Source organism: Cavia porcellus, unplaced genomic scaffold, assembly GCF_034190915.1.
Source record: "Cavia porcellus strain 051 isolate PalLab524CR breed Dunkin Hartley unplaced genomic scaffold, mCavPor4.1 scaffold_10, whole genome shotgun sequence".
NCBI lineage: Eukaryota > Metazoa > Chordata > Mammalia > Rodentia > Caviidae > Cavia > Cavia porcellus.
Window position 1 is genome coordinate 68,387,107 of NW_026947493.1, and position 14,968 is coordinate 68,402,074.

The 14,968-nt window shown below is 46.8% G+C and overlaps 1 long non-coding RNA gene across 1 annotated transcript; it reads left to right on the forward strand.

The window, feature by feature from the left end:
- The first annotated feature begins 4,187 nt into the window (after window positions 1–4,187).
- Window positions 4,188–14,521, forward strand: LOC134477921 (uncharacterized). Its single transcript, XR_010050235.1, has 4 exons — window positions 4,188–6,534; window positions 6,679–6,880; window positions 13,804–13,912; window positions 14,239–14,521. It is a non-coding gene; the product is annotated as an uncharacterized LOC134477921 (long non-coding RNA).
- Window positions 14,522–14,968: the final 447 nt, after the last annotated feature.

Here is a 14,968-nt window from a genome sequence, read left to right on the forward strand (position 1 = left end):
AGGTGGGCAAGGACAAACATTTCTGGCTTCCAAGTTTCCTATTAGGGCTCAGAAGTCCTGATCGGCATTTCTGTCTGAAGCCACACTCTTGTGGTGGGCCTCTCCTAGGTCTCTCCAAGGCTCTGGCCTCTTTTGCATCAAAGTGGGACAAAACTATTCAGGCACTGCAGCCTCATACTGGCCTGATCTTCCCACTCGAGATCAGGCGTGTCTCTGTGGTGGTGCAATCGACTGCTTTTTCCAGCTAGTGCTGAGGTAGTGATACAGGGGAATGAAACTCCCAACCTACTATACATCCGGTACAAGTTCATGCTCTTTAAAATAAACAAATAAATTTTAGGAACAATAGGGTTTAAGAGCAGAATGTATTTAATGAGAGAAAGCTTCAGTCTGACAGAAAGACAAAAGGGGTCCTTCATGGGCTGCCAAAGACTGTCTTTCATAGAGTAAAACATGAGGTGAGACAGGTCCAAGATGGGGAAAACATGGAAACTTGCAAGGTGGACATAAGACAGAACAGAACTGTGTTCAACCAATAAGATTAATTGCTCAGATGGCCAGGGGTTTAGCTCAGTGGTGGAAGTGCCTGCCTAGCAAGTGCAAGGTTGTGAGTTCAATCCTTGGTTTAAAAAAAAAAAAAGAAAAACTGCTCAGGTAAAATTTATTGAATCAGGAACAAATGGGGAAGCGAGTTATGTAGCAACTGGGCATGCTTAACAGCAGTGACTCTTTCTATAGGCGGATGGGATGTTGACTCCTGACCTCCTCAGGGTGACAGAGAACCACTTAGACTACCATCCTTTAGAATGTAGTTGTATTTGCTTTGCCTTTTGTCTTGAGATCTGGCCCACAGCAGGAGGTGATTGTCTCTTCCAAGGCTGCAGGCATCTGAGCTTCTGCACTGGCTCCTTGGAGGGATTCACCCTGTCTGACTACCTATAGCATTTCTAACTAACTCAGCTGTAACGGTAGGATGAAGGACAGGGAGACAGGAGGCAAGGGAATCATAACTAACAAATTGAACTTTTAAGACTGCAACTTGCGGGCCTCAGAGTTACCTAAAGTCTGTCAGCATGCCTTTCGTTAAATTTAGGCTCCTTTCCTTCCAGGCCACCATTCCCAAAATTCTTCAGGAATACTCAAAATCTATAAACTAGTTTAACTGAGGAGGTAAAGAGCAGGAACCCGATCCTGAAATAAAAGAACAGATTCAGAGAATTCAAAGAGTGTTTAAACTATCCTTCTTGAAAAACAAAACTTGGCCCAGCCAGGAAACCTGGGAGGTACCCTTCTGGGGGATGGGCCACCTTTTCCCGGGGTTGCCCAGCTTCTCCAGCAAAAGCAGCAGTGTTCCCTGGTCGCGGGGTAATGAGTCTTTCCCTCTGAGGACCCACATTCTATATCTTTGACTGTGGACCTTTTAATTTCTGCCTAGTAAAGCCGGTCCCACACCTCTTACTGTTTAGTCCTGAAAATTCTTTCTCTGCGATGGGAGTCAGCGAACCTGCAAACTGAACTCTACCAGAGGGTGGGTTAGGTTCCTTATCTTAGTTTCACGAGCCTACAGGGACTCTGTTGAGCACGTTCAAGACTTCTCCCACGGACGTCCAGCACGACAGGGTCTGTACCCACACTCCTCGCTGGCAGTCAGGGTACTGAGCAAGCCCAAGAAGAGCAGAGCCCGCGCAGGGAGGGAAAGCAGCTGCCCCCGCGGTCTTCGCAGTCCAGGGAGCGGGAGCCCCGCGCAAGGACCGCAGGCGGGCGACTGGGCGACGGTGCAACTGCAAAGGCACCTGCGGGGCTGCGGGGGCGACAGGCCGAGACCAAGGCCAGGCCCTGGGGCGTCCAGCCTGGAGCCAGTCCGGCTCTCCACGCGGCCAAAAGTCGCGCGGATGGCGCTGCAAGGGTGGACCGGTCCCGGGGGTACCTGCCTGGGAGTCCTCAAGCGTGCAGGATGCGCAGCACTTCCGCACTGCGGGAGCCGGAGCCGGAAGCCCGGGGAGAGCAGAGGCAATGCCACCTCCGTTTTCTCAGCCTGAGGCTGGTGAGCGGCACCGCCTCCCTCGCGATTGCGCCTGCGCGGGCCGGCGATGGGCTGTCCCAGGGCGGGGCTGAGGGCGGGGCAGGGGATGGGTGGGGCCAGGGCGGGCAGGGGGCGGGGCCGGGACCAGGGTGTGGGCGGGACTAGGGCTGGCCAGGGCACCGGACCTGGGACGGGACGGGGCGGGGAGCGGGGCGGGGCACTTCAGGAGCACCATAGGGTCTGTGTCCTCGTCTGACCTTTCTTGTCAGTGTCTCTGCTTCTCAGTCTCTGCACCTCCTTTAGCTGTTACCCTTCCCTAGGAGTCTGACCTGGCGACCTTGTCACCTTACCCTATTTTCTGCTACTTCCCACCCTTTATTCTGGCTCCTTGTAACACCTTCACCGCCATCCTTTTGTATAACATTTAAAAATGGAGGCCTGGAGTGGTGGCGCACTCCTGTAATCACAGCGCTTGCGTGGGAGGCCGAGGCAAGAGGATCTTGAAAGTTCAAGATCAGCCTGGGTTACAAAGTGAGCCCAAGACCAACCTGAACTGCATAACGAGACTGTCTCAAAAAGACCAAACAAACAAAAAACCCGATCTGAATCTGATCACAGCTTCCAGCTTAGAGGACACGTTACAGGTATTAAGGTAATGCCACCAGCAAAATACAGTGTGGAAAAATCAGAGTGTAGCAAAGAACAGAAGAGAGAGGAAAGAAGTCCAGTGATTAGGTATCAAACCCAGTCTGTGGTCCCAATTTCATTCCTAATTAAACTTTTTGAAAATGAAAATTTAAACTTGGCTTGATATTGATAATATAGGAAATCATTGTTAATTTTCTAAAAAGCATGATTTTTTTGTAAAAAAAAAAAAAAGGAGGGGCGGGGTTGGTCCTTTTAAAAATTCATACTAAAATGTTTATGATTTTTTTTTATGATTTTAGTTATTGTTCCTGGGATTTGCATCAAAATAACGATGCAGAGGTAGGTGAGGGTTGGGGTGTAACCAGGCCATGGTTTGATGATAGTTCAGGGTGGGCCTTGGGAGTTCATTTTATGACTCTGCTTTTGTGTATTTAAAACATTCTTCATTTTTTAAGTTCTCAAAAACAAAAGGATGTATTTCAACTGATTAGTCTCCACATTTTTACAGGGCCCTGAAAGCATGTTGAATGTGTGAGAACCCAGTGTGTGTGTGTGTGTGTGTGTGTGTGTGTGTGTCCTGTCTGTTACTGACTTGCGTGACTCCTCTTGGACGCTGACCCCGCTCTGGGCTGGGTTTTGGACTTGATCTTAACCAAAAGGCTGAAAAGCAAATGTGTTGGTCTTGATCTGGGGTCAAGGAGGAATCAGCTTTGGCTGAGGTTTTGACCTGAGCACACTTCCTTCCTGAACAGAAACTAAAAGTGGCCCTGGGTCTCTAACCACTGGAAGATGGTTTCCCATCACTTTCAAACTCCATGCACCCATAATTACTGGCCTGTGAGCTGCGGCCTAACTTCCCCTTTCTAAAAGTGGCAGCTCATTTCCTCTGCCTCTGTTGCTCAGCGGATGGAAGTTGGTTGGCTGTGGTCGCTGTCTCCACCTCTTCTCCGTGGGTATCTATTTAGTCACCAGGTCCTACTGATTCTTCTGTCACAGTGTTTTTCAGCCTCGGCTCTTTCTTTCTATGCTCATCTTGAATCTCAGGTGTGGCTATTTTCTCCTCCATGTATTTACCTTCTTCCTGGCTTCCAGCCCTTCCTGTACTCCCTTCCGCTGTCCCTCTGCCACTGATCATTGGAGCGAACCTGGAGGTCAAAGGTTTCGTATTTAGTCTGAGGTCAGAAGAGGGGGAATTATGATTATGCCTTACCCAACTCCAAATTCCTTCCCTTACAATCTCAAGAGTTTCATTTAGAGGAAGTTGTAATGATGATTACCAGGCAGCCAGCATCTCTGTGCCTCAAATAGTCTAGTGTGGAAAACATTATTTTTCAATTGTTGAGCAAACACATTCTTCACTCTTATTGGTAGGTCAACAGTATCCCAGATCTGGCTGGTCCACAAGCAGAACCCAAGGTCACCAGGATCCCATTCAGATGGCTCACTAGACCAAAGAAAGCTCAGATGGTGGAGGACTGACCGGCGGAGCCCCAATGAAACAGGAGACGCTCTTGTGGACGACAGTTAACTGCTGGTTTATTTACGCGGGCTCTGGTTTATATATTTGGCCGTGACCAATCACAGGCTGCCACGAGGAAGCAGGGCGGGAATGGGACGCAGGCTCTGGCTATTATATCCAGCTGTGGCCAATCAGGAGTTGCCACAGAGTACGGAGTGAGCACGAAGTGCGCACGGGTTGGCTAATTTAAAGAGGGACGTAGCGCATTGCGGAAGCTGGCGTGGTCCTTAGTCCCGGGTGGGGTATGGTATGTTGAGCGCCTGCGCCCAACAGAGGACAGGAGATTCCTGCTAATTTCTCTTGTTGTTTTGAAATAGTACATTCTATTTCTAAACCACAGGCACAAGATTTAACCAGTGATTTTCAGATTTGCAAATCTGTTCATTTCTATGAAGTTGTGCATGTGTAATCATAAAATCATTTTTAGTTATGCATTTAATAATTTTCTTTTTCTTTCTTTTCTCCTCCTCCTCTTATTCTTCCTCCTCCTCCTTCTTCTTCTTTTTTGAATAAGAAAATTTATTGAGGAAAAGGAGTGGGGAATAGAAATAGTTCCCAAGAGACAAGAAGAGTCCCAAATGGGTTGCCCAATAATTTTATTTTTCTGAGACAGAGTTCACTATGTAACCCAGGCTGGCATCAGACTCACAGTGATCCTCCTGCCTTAGCCTCCCAAGTGCTGGGATTACAGGCTTGGGTCACACACTCTGCAGTAATTTTCTTTATTGGAAGAAAATTACATTAAATAAAATTAGGACCATCCAGGAAAACTCAGGCCATTGGGTCACCATGGCTAAACACATAGCTTTAAAATGCTTAGCATAAAAACAATTTCTTTGAGCTTCCCAAGAAGCATTTATTGTCTTAGTACCCTTGGTTAGCAACTCCTTTTTGAGTTGGATTTTGTCTTTCCCAGGCCCACCATAAACATCTTTTGGGGCAGGGTTGTTAACTGACCCAGTCAGAGCGTTTCCCCAGAATTTTTTGGTTGATTTGGTGAGCAAGGGTCTTCTTTCCTCTTTGCAAGAAATTATGTAGAGGCTTAGGCTGTGAGTTTTCTCCAGCCAGGCTGAAAAAATTGGGAGAGGAACTTGAAGTGCTGGAGTCCAGTTCTAGCTGTACCTGACTGAGGCCAGCCCCATCCTTACCTCTCCAGATACTTGAGGCTAGAAATCTTTTTGCTTAAGCAGCTCTAGGTTAAACTCATGTTACCTCAATCCTTGTTCACATGTTTCTGAATTATTTTGAATTACCATCAGAGAGTCAATGAGAAACACAGGTGATGGCGACTAGGTAACTACAAAAAAATCAAGCAGCCAGGCGTGGAGGTGCATGCTTGTCATCCCAGCACTTGGGAGGCTGAGGCAGGAGGATCACTGTGAGTTAAAAGCCACCTGGGGCTACGTAGTTGAGTCCAAGCCAGCCTGAACACCATGATGAGGCACTTTCTCAAAAACAAAAAATCAAAACAACAAAAGGAGAATCACTTGCTGACTCTAAAAAAGGGTAGTGACTCACCAGTTCTAGAAATCGATGAAGTCATAAAGGAGCTCAACTTTTAAATAAGGGAGGGCTCAGTGGTCCTATTATCTAAATATTACATCATCAAAAAGAGGCTGATCCTGCACCCCTCCTCCACACCTATTCTTATTCTTTCTCTCTCTTTCTCCTTCTAAAACAATTTGGCTGTATGTCAACTATCGGCCTGAGCACTGGGTATAAATGATTCATAGTACATTGTGCTTGTTCCTTAGAATGTGACTGTATTTAGAGACAGGACCTTTAAAGGGGTAATTAAAGTAAAATAAGGTCACTGGAGTGGGCTTTAATCCTGCCTGCTGTGTGATATATAGCGAGGGAAGACAGCCCTTTACAAACCGAGCCTTAGAAGAAACCAACCCTACCAGCAGCTTGGACTTCTGCCCTCCACCACCCCAAGGGAGTAAGTTTCTGTCCACAGGCTGGCCTGGAATGTTGTTATGGCAGCTGCAGCAGACTAATCCAAGGGGCTTGTGGTCTGAGGATGGAGATAAGTAGGGAATAAAGGGAGCACAATGCAGCCTGGTAAGTGAGGTGCCAGAGACACACAGCACATGGCTGCGTGGACTCCCCAAGGTGGTAGACAAGAGGGATGTCAGGAAATTTCATAGGGAAGTTATTCTGGGCTCTAACGGTCATGAGAAATGCCTGTCTGTGGGAGGTGCAGGGGAGCACCAGTGAGGCCTCAAGCCTTGTGCTGTCTTTTATTTATTTATTTAGAGGCAGGGTGTCCTTATGTGGTTCAGGCTGGTCTTGAATTCACGACGATCCTCCTGCCTCGGCATCGCAAGTGTTGGGATTGCAGGTGTGTGCCACATACCTGGCTTGTATATAATGTGTTTTGATTATATCTATTTCTCTACTATTTGCCCTTGTACCCCTCTCCCTCTTATGGTCTTCCTCTTGTCTAATAATAGCCTCTGTTCTGCTTTCATGTCTTCTTTTTTAGCTTTAACATGCTAGAGAAAAGATGTGATACTTGTCTGAGTCTGGTTTATCTTGCTCAGCATGATGTTCTCCAGATCCATCTTGTTTTTTTGCAAATGACACAATTGTGTTCTTCTTTATGGTTGAATAATATTCCATTATATTGGCTCAAACTGAAAGAAGGAAAAAGCAGGCCGACCTTCATCATCAGGACAGAAAGACAGGTAAATAAAGCCAGCTGCAACGTACATGAAAACCTCCTTTCCCCCAGCACTGCATAACCCTCTGCTAACATAACCCTCTGTTTGAGTAGTGAAAGATCGGTACCAGCGGTGCTCCTAGGCTCACCTTGCTATTTTCATGTGCTACTGGGGTACCTTGTGGCTAAACCCATCCCTGGCAGGACAGCAGCACCCACTCCCCACTTAGTTCCCACCTTTCCTAGGCCCGCTCTCAGAAACAGCCCCTTTCCCTCGCATCGTTCAGCACGATGCCAACCTGACAGATGCTCTCTCCTTCCTTTCATCCTCTGCAGTGCCCTCCCTTAATGCCACTGAGTCAACACGTCCCACAGTGCCTAGGTGGTACATGGGGCAGGGGCGGTGATATTGCCAGGGGGAGGGGGCTGGCCATGGGGGCACCTTGCAGTTTGTGGGAATGGGGGGATACACTGACTCACACCTTCATTTCCCCTTTTCTCTTTCCTGTAAATGTTCTCCCACCCCCAGTTTTTACTACTTCTTATACACTTATAGACCTCCATATTTCTGCCACCCAAAAATTCTTCATCTTTGTATCTATGCTTCTTTGTACTGTGCCGGCATCCTCAGCACAGATACTAAAATTGATTCTTTGTAACGTTTTCCTTTCTTGGAGTAAAAACCTGTTTTTCAGGACTCACATTTCTCACAAAGCTTCCCGGACCTTCTAATGTGTCACTTGGCTATCACAACTGTTCTCCGCGTTTTTTCTACCTTTGTTTTCTCTATCCATGTCTGCTGTTTAAACTTCCAGGCAGTCAGAAATCTATTTGCAGTGTAAAATCTTCTTTGGCTTTTTCCTTTTGTTAGGTGCACTTATTTTAACATGTTTAAAAATATTTCTTGCCATTGTGCGCCTCCATGAAAAGAGACCTAAATTTCCTTCCCTGTCTCTTCCTGTCTTGGTTACTTTTCTCTCATTGCTGGAACAAAATACCCAACACCCGAAATGAAGGAGGAAATGGTTTATTTAGCTTACAGTTTGTGGAGGTTTCAGTCCATAATCTGTGGGCTCCAAGGGAGGGTGGAATGGCACCAGGACAACATTTCAAGGCAGCAGCCAGCAAAAGTCACCAGACCAAAACCAGGGAGGGAGAGAAAACCTCTTTTCTTCCCTTATATTGTGCACAGCACCTCCCCCTCTTCCAACTCCTGGTACAGCACTCACAAAATCTCCCTGCCCTCCTTTAGCACAGGATGAGGATATTTACAAAGTAAGAACCCTGGCTCCCTGCTGAGTCTCTTAGTTAAACTCCTAAACTTTTTTTTTTTTGGTCTTGTTCATTTTTATCGGTACCAGGGGTTGAACTCATGACTGCCTGCTTGCAAGGCAGGCGCTTATGCCGCTGAGCTAAATTCCCAGCCCCCTAAACTCCGAAACTTAAGTTAACATAACGTATCAACCATAACACTCCCAAACAGCATTTCTTTCTGTTGGAAGCCACAGCACTAGGGAGCTCATGAGTGAATCAGATCCATCACAGGCTTTAGAGATCTTTGTTTCCACTCTTACTGCAGAAGCACAGTCGCAGCATCTTCTCTGATAACACTTCACAACCTCCAGCCTTTGCTTTATTTATATTTTAATTAATTAATTAATCTTGTTATCATAGTGGGGATCAAACCCAAGACCTTCAAGCCTCATGCATTTTTGATTCATGGTTGGTGTGTGAGTGCCACATACACACAATAAAACTCCCTGTTTCCCAGGTTCCCTCTCCTTGCCTAGAGAATAGTGCAAACCTAGCAGAGCTGAGCAGAAGCTCGAAGCTGCCCCTGCAGAGGCCAGGCTGTGCTTCGTGTCTGGGACGGAGTTTTGTCACAGCCACTCTGCTCCAGCCCCCAACCATAGGCCTCTGCTGCAGGGACTGCAGTTCCGGGGGAGCCCAGCTTGCTGAGTGCCCCTTACAGGCCAGGCTAAGTTAGCATAGCTGGGGCATAGCCACTGCCTCTGGGAGCCCCAATAATCTACGTGCTGGTCAGGGACAGGCAGGTAGTAGTTAGATGGGGTCCTGATGTCACGCTGGGTTCTTTCCCGATTCTCCCTGGAAATGAACTGGAAGGATCAAAGTCATGCCCTTCCCGATGGGTGCTAAAGTGGAGTATTCCTCCATTGCCCACTGCCTGGCTGGGCTCTCTACCCTGACTTCACAACTTTCCCAGCAAAGCACCTCTACCCCCCAGGGAATTCACGGGCTGTAAACTCACCTGCACTGGTCTGCAGGGCATCCTGCCTCCCCTGATTTCCTTTTTGATAGTGCAGTGGAGAGCTGAGTGATCTCAAACCTCAGCTTTGGGGAAGTCAATTTAAGGTGGTTTTTGTTTGTTTGTCTTAAGGCTATTTTTAATCAGATTACTTTCATGAAGATTCCTTTACAATTTCCCTGCAATATCACTCTATATAGAAGAAACGCGCATACTGTAAAACCGAATACTGAAGAAAATGGGCGGGGGAGCTGTCAATATTCTTACCCTCGGTAAACAGGATTTTTCTCTCCAAGACTTTTATCTCCAGCTATTCTCTTAAGCCCCAGAACTCAGTGCATGCACAGGGAACAGAAGCAGTAATTCTCCAGGAAGTTACTAATGTGCTGGTCCCGCGGCTCTGCCCCAAACCCAGAACGCTTCCCAGGTCGGCCCAGATTCTGTTCTGGACACGGGTGAATTCTCTGGCTCACTGCCTGGTGATCTGGTGCTTTTTTCAGGTTATGCTGAGTTCAGTTGGGCAGATCTAAGACTAAATTTATCTATTTTATGTGTTTTGGGGAAAGCCCAGACAAGTTGAAAACTAGTATTCTTAATTAAGTTTACAGTAACGAGGCCTGCATTTTGTGTTTTAATAATATAGTTCACTTATCACACTAATTTGGAGTTTTACTGTACTCTCTTATTGACTGATTTGTTATCTGCCATCCTAAGGGTTTTCCTGCCTTGGATCCTTCCAGGCCCCTTATTATGGTTGATATATTGTGTCAACTTAAGTTTAAAAGTTTAACTAAGAGACTCAGCAGGGAACCAGGATCCTTACTTTGTAAATATCCTCATCCTGTGCAAGAGGAATGCTATAATCGTGGGTGGGTGTGCATGTGTGGTGACTTGTATACAATATAAAAAGGAGGAAAAGAGGGTTGTTCTTCCTCCCTCTTAGCTTTGGCTGCTGCCATTAAGTGCTGCCCTAGTGCCAGCTCATCCTGCCTTGCAGCCAGCTAATTATGGACCGAAACTTTCACAAACTGTAAGCTAAATAAACCTTCCCTTCCTTCATTTTGGGTGTTGGGCATTTTGTCCCAGCAATGAGTGAAAAGTAACCAAAATACCCCTCTCCCCCAGCTCCCCCCACCTTTGAGGTCCTGGAACAGTGGAAACCATGGAGGGCGAGGCTCTCAGTTGGTGCTTTCTGACTGATGGGTGGGAACTCCTTGTTACATACGTTCTACCCAAGGAATGTCACCTTTCCTCAACAACCTGCTGCAGGAGAGCCCCACAATGGTCTCTGTGCAGGAAGTAACCTCTGTGGACAGCAGGGGTCTCCTCCCTCCAGGCTCCATCTGTAGAATTTGGCATTCTTAAGCCACTGATTGTATATGTCCCCACCTGCTACTTCAGTATTGTGATGTTGGTATCTGGATACTTTGTTCTTTAGTTCGTGCTTCAGATTCCCTTTTGGTTCAGTTTTGATTTCCCAGCCTCACCTGTGTCTCTTGTTCTCCCTCTGTTCCCAGCTGTCTTCCAGTTTTTCTGCTTTCTTGGAGTCATGGGATCCCCGCAGTGAACTCTGGCTCCCGGTGACCTCCCCTGTCCCTCCTTAATTCCTCGGATGGTCTCCTCCCTGCTCTTCCTCCCCTGCAGGCTTGAGACAGAGTGGACTCCTGGCCCTCTCTCTTCCTCTGTGAGCTCTCTTTCCCCTACTGTTTCTTTCCTTTCTCTCTTTTATCCGCTTGTTCACTGTTTATATTTTGAAGGTCACCTTTCAGTTCTTCACTGACCACAACTGAAATCCATCCTTTTTATTTTCACCCCGAAGTCTTTCCAGTACACCTTTCTTGCCTTTTATGATACCCTCACTTACCCTCAAATAACTCTCCCCTGTGTCTTTCAGGCAGACGAAAAACGTCTTCAATGTTCCTCTTTCCCTGGGACACTCTGCAGCGGGCCCAGCTCTGCAAGCCTCCTTTTCATTGTAAAGCGGGGACCACCTCCTACCTGCTTACTAACTGTAAACGCCAGACACCACTCACCCTGCACACTTACACCTTTCTCCTTTACGTGTGGTTAATACCGTGTTCTGAATTTTACGCTGTGCTCAGGAGTTTGAGTCACATCTGTGTGTGTTCCACCTTCTCTAAGTGAAATTATCTAATATGGTGAACCTCAAGTTCCCCTTTGACATAATTTGATTCTACCCTTTACTGTTGCCAGCCAGTCCCCGAGTGATCTGCATCAGTTCATTTTATTTTATTTGACAGTGTCTTGTTATGTACTCCAGGTTGGCCTTGAAGGCCCAAAGCTCCTACCTTGGGCTCGCAAGTGATGTAGTCAGTATCCTTTACCTTAACTTTTCATGAGCCCTTTTTTTTCCCTTTAGTACCAGGGATTGAACTCACTACTCATGCTTCCCAGACAAGCACTTAAACCACTGAGCTAAATCCCCAGCCCTTCATGAGGCCTTTTTAAGTCAATGTGACAAGAGAATAATTCTGAGGTATCCTAAATTTAATTACAAGTGTTGGAAAATGGAGAGGAGGTGAATCAGTTAGGGCTGGGGATTTAGCTCAGCGGCATAAGCGCCTGCCTTGCAAGCAGGCAGTCATGAGTTTAATCCCTGGTACCGATAAAAACAAAAAAGACAAAGAAAAAGAAAAATCAGTTAATAAAACTAGATCTGAGAGCAAAAGACTTTCTCGTTCAGGAATGTATTTTAGAAACTTAACTGAAACCCCATCTCGATGGTCAGAGTGACAGCAGCACTGTCCTCCTGCTTACAACCCCAACCAGCCCGGAGGGAACAACTAATTCTCCGGTGGACTCTCCTCCATCCCTAGGGTATCTGACCGGGCGCAGCCCCAATGAAACAGGAGACAGGAGACGCTCTTGTGGACGACAGTTAACTGCTGGTTTATTTACATGGGCTCTGGTTTATATATTTGGCCGTGACCAATCACAGGCTGCCACGAGGAAGCAGGGCAGGAATGGGATGCAGGCTCTGGCTACTATATCCAGCTGTGGCCAATCAGGAGTTGCCACAGAGTACGGAGTGAGCACGAAGTGCGCACGGGTTGGCTAATTTAAAGAGGGACGTAGCGCATTGTGGAAGCTGGCGTGGTCCTTAGTCCCGGGTGGGGTATGGTATGTTGAGTGCCTGCGCCCAGCAGGTATCTCCAATTCTGGTAACCCCGCCCTCTTAGCTACAGCCAATGTAAGCTCAGTATGAACAAGTCATACCTTCTTCCCCCGATTTTTGTTATAAAAATTGCTCTTATGTCTGGTCTGTGGACGGTTTCTAGCTGCTACCCAGCCTTCCCAAGGAGGGTTGTGGGAACTTGACCTAGTTATATAGGAAATGAAACTCCCAACTTACTAGATGTCGTATGAGTTTGTGTTTTCTGAAATTGGAGACTAAATTTTAGGAACAACAGAGGTTAGGAGCAGAATATATTTATTGAGAGTAAGAAAACTGTCTGAGAGAGAGACAGAGGGGGTCCCGAGTAGGTTACCAAAGACTCTGTCTTTTCTAGGGAATTTTATAGAGCAAAATCATGAGGTGAGGCAGGTCAAAGGTGGGGAAAGGCAGGGGGGCGGGAGGTGGGATGTAATTATGGCCACCCAATCAGAGTGTGAGTGTAATTGCTTAGATAAAATTGATTAAAATGGGGTCAAATGGAAGAGGCAAGTCACTTGCTTGTCAAGTGGGCATGAATAGAACAGGGTCTTTGCTGGTAAGGGCTGGGTTGATGGCTCCTTCTGGCTTCCTCAAGATGATTGATACCTATTTAGAATATCACTCTCTGATGTTTATACTTAGGGTGTGGTTGCATTTGTTTTGCTTTCTGTTTTGAGAGCTGGCCCATAGCAGAGGTGTCTGTCTCCTCTATTGCAAGACATCTGGGCTTCTGCTCTGGCTCCTTGAAGGACCCAGCCCTCTCTGACTGCCTATAATATTTCTATCTATCTCAGCTGCTATAACACTAGGAGCTGGTTTGTGGCCAGCATGTAATGACTTAATAAACTTTTATTTCAGAGATCCCTTGGTCTCAAGAGTGTTGGCTTAACACATGCGGAGTCCTTTGTCTATCCCTTCATTTGCAGAAACAGTGTCCAAAGGAAATCAAGTTTCTCTGCTGATCTGCAATTTCATGAGAACATTTTCTCCTAAGAATCTGAATTATAGAAAACATGTCTTGTTTTATTGAGTTCGTTGCAAGTGAACCCATAACCATGGTGCTACACTATCTGTACATCTCGGAGGTGGCTCTTCTGCTGCCTGGTGCAGCCACAGTGAAGAGGTGTACGTGTGTGAGTGGGGGAGGGAACTAGGTTCCGAGTCCACTTCAGTGGGCTTCTGCCACTTGTCGCAGGGCCTCAGACAATGTGCTTTGTCCAGATGCCAGGCTCCTCACCAGCAAACCAGGTTAGAAATACCGAACTTTTGGAGTTTGATCTAATACATACAATAGCCTTCAGGTAATTCCTAGCACACAGTAGTTATTCAGGAAAGGCTAACCGGTGTCATTCCTACCTTGGGTCTTCCTCACGAAGGACCACACTCCCCATGGCTCTCTCACTCAGCCTAAGTTATTTTGTTTTGTCTTCCAGGCCCCTTTCTGCTTCACTCTCTTTTGCCTATCCTGCAGGACTTTTCTACTTCTTTTTTTTTTTATTGGTACCAGGGTATGGAACTCAGGACCATGGCTTACAAGACAGGTGCTTATGCCGCTGAGCTAAATCCCCAGTCCTACTGATTCATTTCTGATCTGATTTGTTGGCACCTGACAAATGGTAAGCACCACCTAATTAGAGTTAGGGAAAAGTGAAAGAGTTTTGGCCCAGGCTGGACACCCCTCAAGAGGAACCAAGGAGCTCCTAATTCCCCCACCCCTAGGAATTTACCTATAGCACCAAACAAAGACCGATGGGCTACCTGTGCATCACTAATACCCCCTTAGGTTCCACCCCAAACGGAGGCTACTTATATGCCTCCACTCCACGTGTTCCACGGAGAGATCGAGGACCCTGGGGGGAGATGCTGCGCCCCAGGGGGTCGGGGGTGTCTCTCCTCCCATTCTCTAAAGGTCATTTATATTTCATACTTCTTATCTTTTCAGCTGCTGCCAGTCCCCTACAGTTCTATCAAGAAGAAGAACAACAAAGTGGAGGTCTGTGCACATTTGAATCTGACCCATGATTGTAGAGGCTCCCTTTCCTCTGGCACTCGGGCACCTATGTTTAATGTGCAAAACATGCATCAGAGGACGAGTGAGGAGAAACTCAGGGCATTCCACAAACCCAGAGACTTAGGGTGGGGCCCTAAGGCCAGGGTCATCTTGAACATGGGTCAATCTACAAGACTGGCCCAGCTTTTGGCCAGAGGCTATTAAAACCCCTGAGGCTGACTTGTCAAACTCTCTGACTTTCCTTCCAATTTCTCAAGATCTATTTACATTCCCTACCTCAAGGGTCAATTTAAGTTTTCTTGTGTGTCTGGAAAAGTCCACTTCACTTTTTTTTTTTTGGTTCCAGAGATTGAACTTGCGACCTTGCACTTGCCAGGTGACTTCACTTTTTTAAAAATTGAAATTAATTTTCTGGCTACTATTGTGAAAACTTCTACAACCTAATTCCTTCTTCGATTTTAAAGTTTAGCTTACAAATCATCCATGTAAGGATAGCAGGTTTACCAATCTTAAGCTGCAGTGAGTCAAATCATCATGTGAGTCCTTCTCTTCTTTTGCAGAGTGTGGAAGTTTGGCAGTTGGGGCAGTGGGCCCTTTGTGAGCCTGGGAAGGAAGAGGGCAGGATGGTCACACAGGTGGTGGAGATTGGGAGGCCAGGACT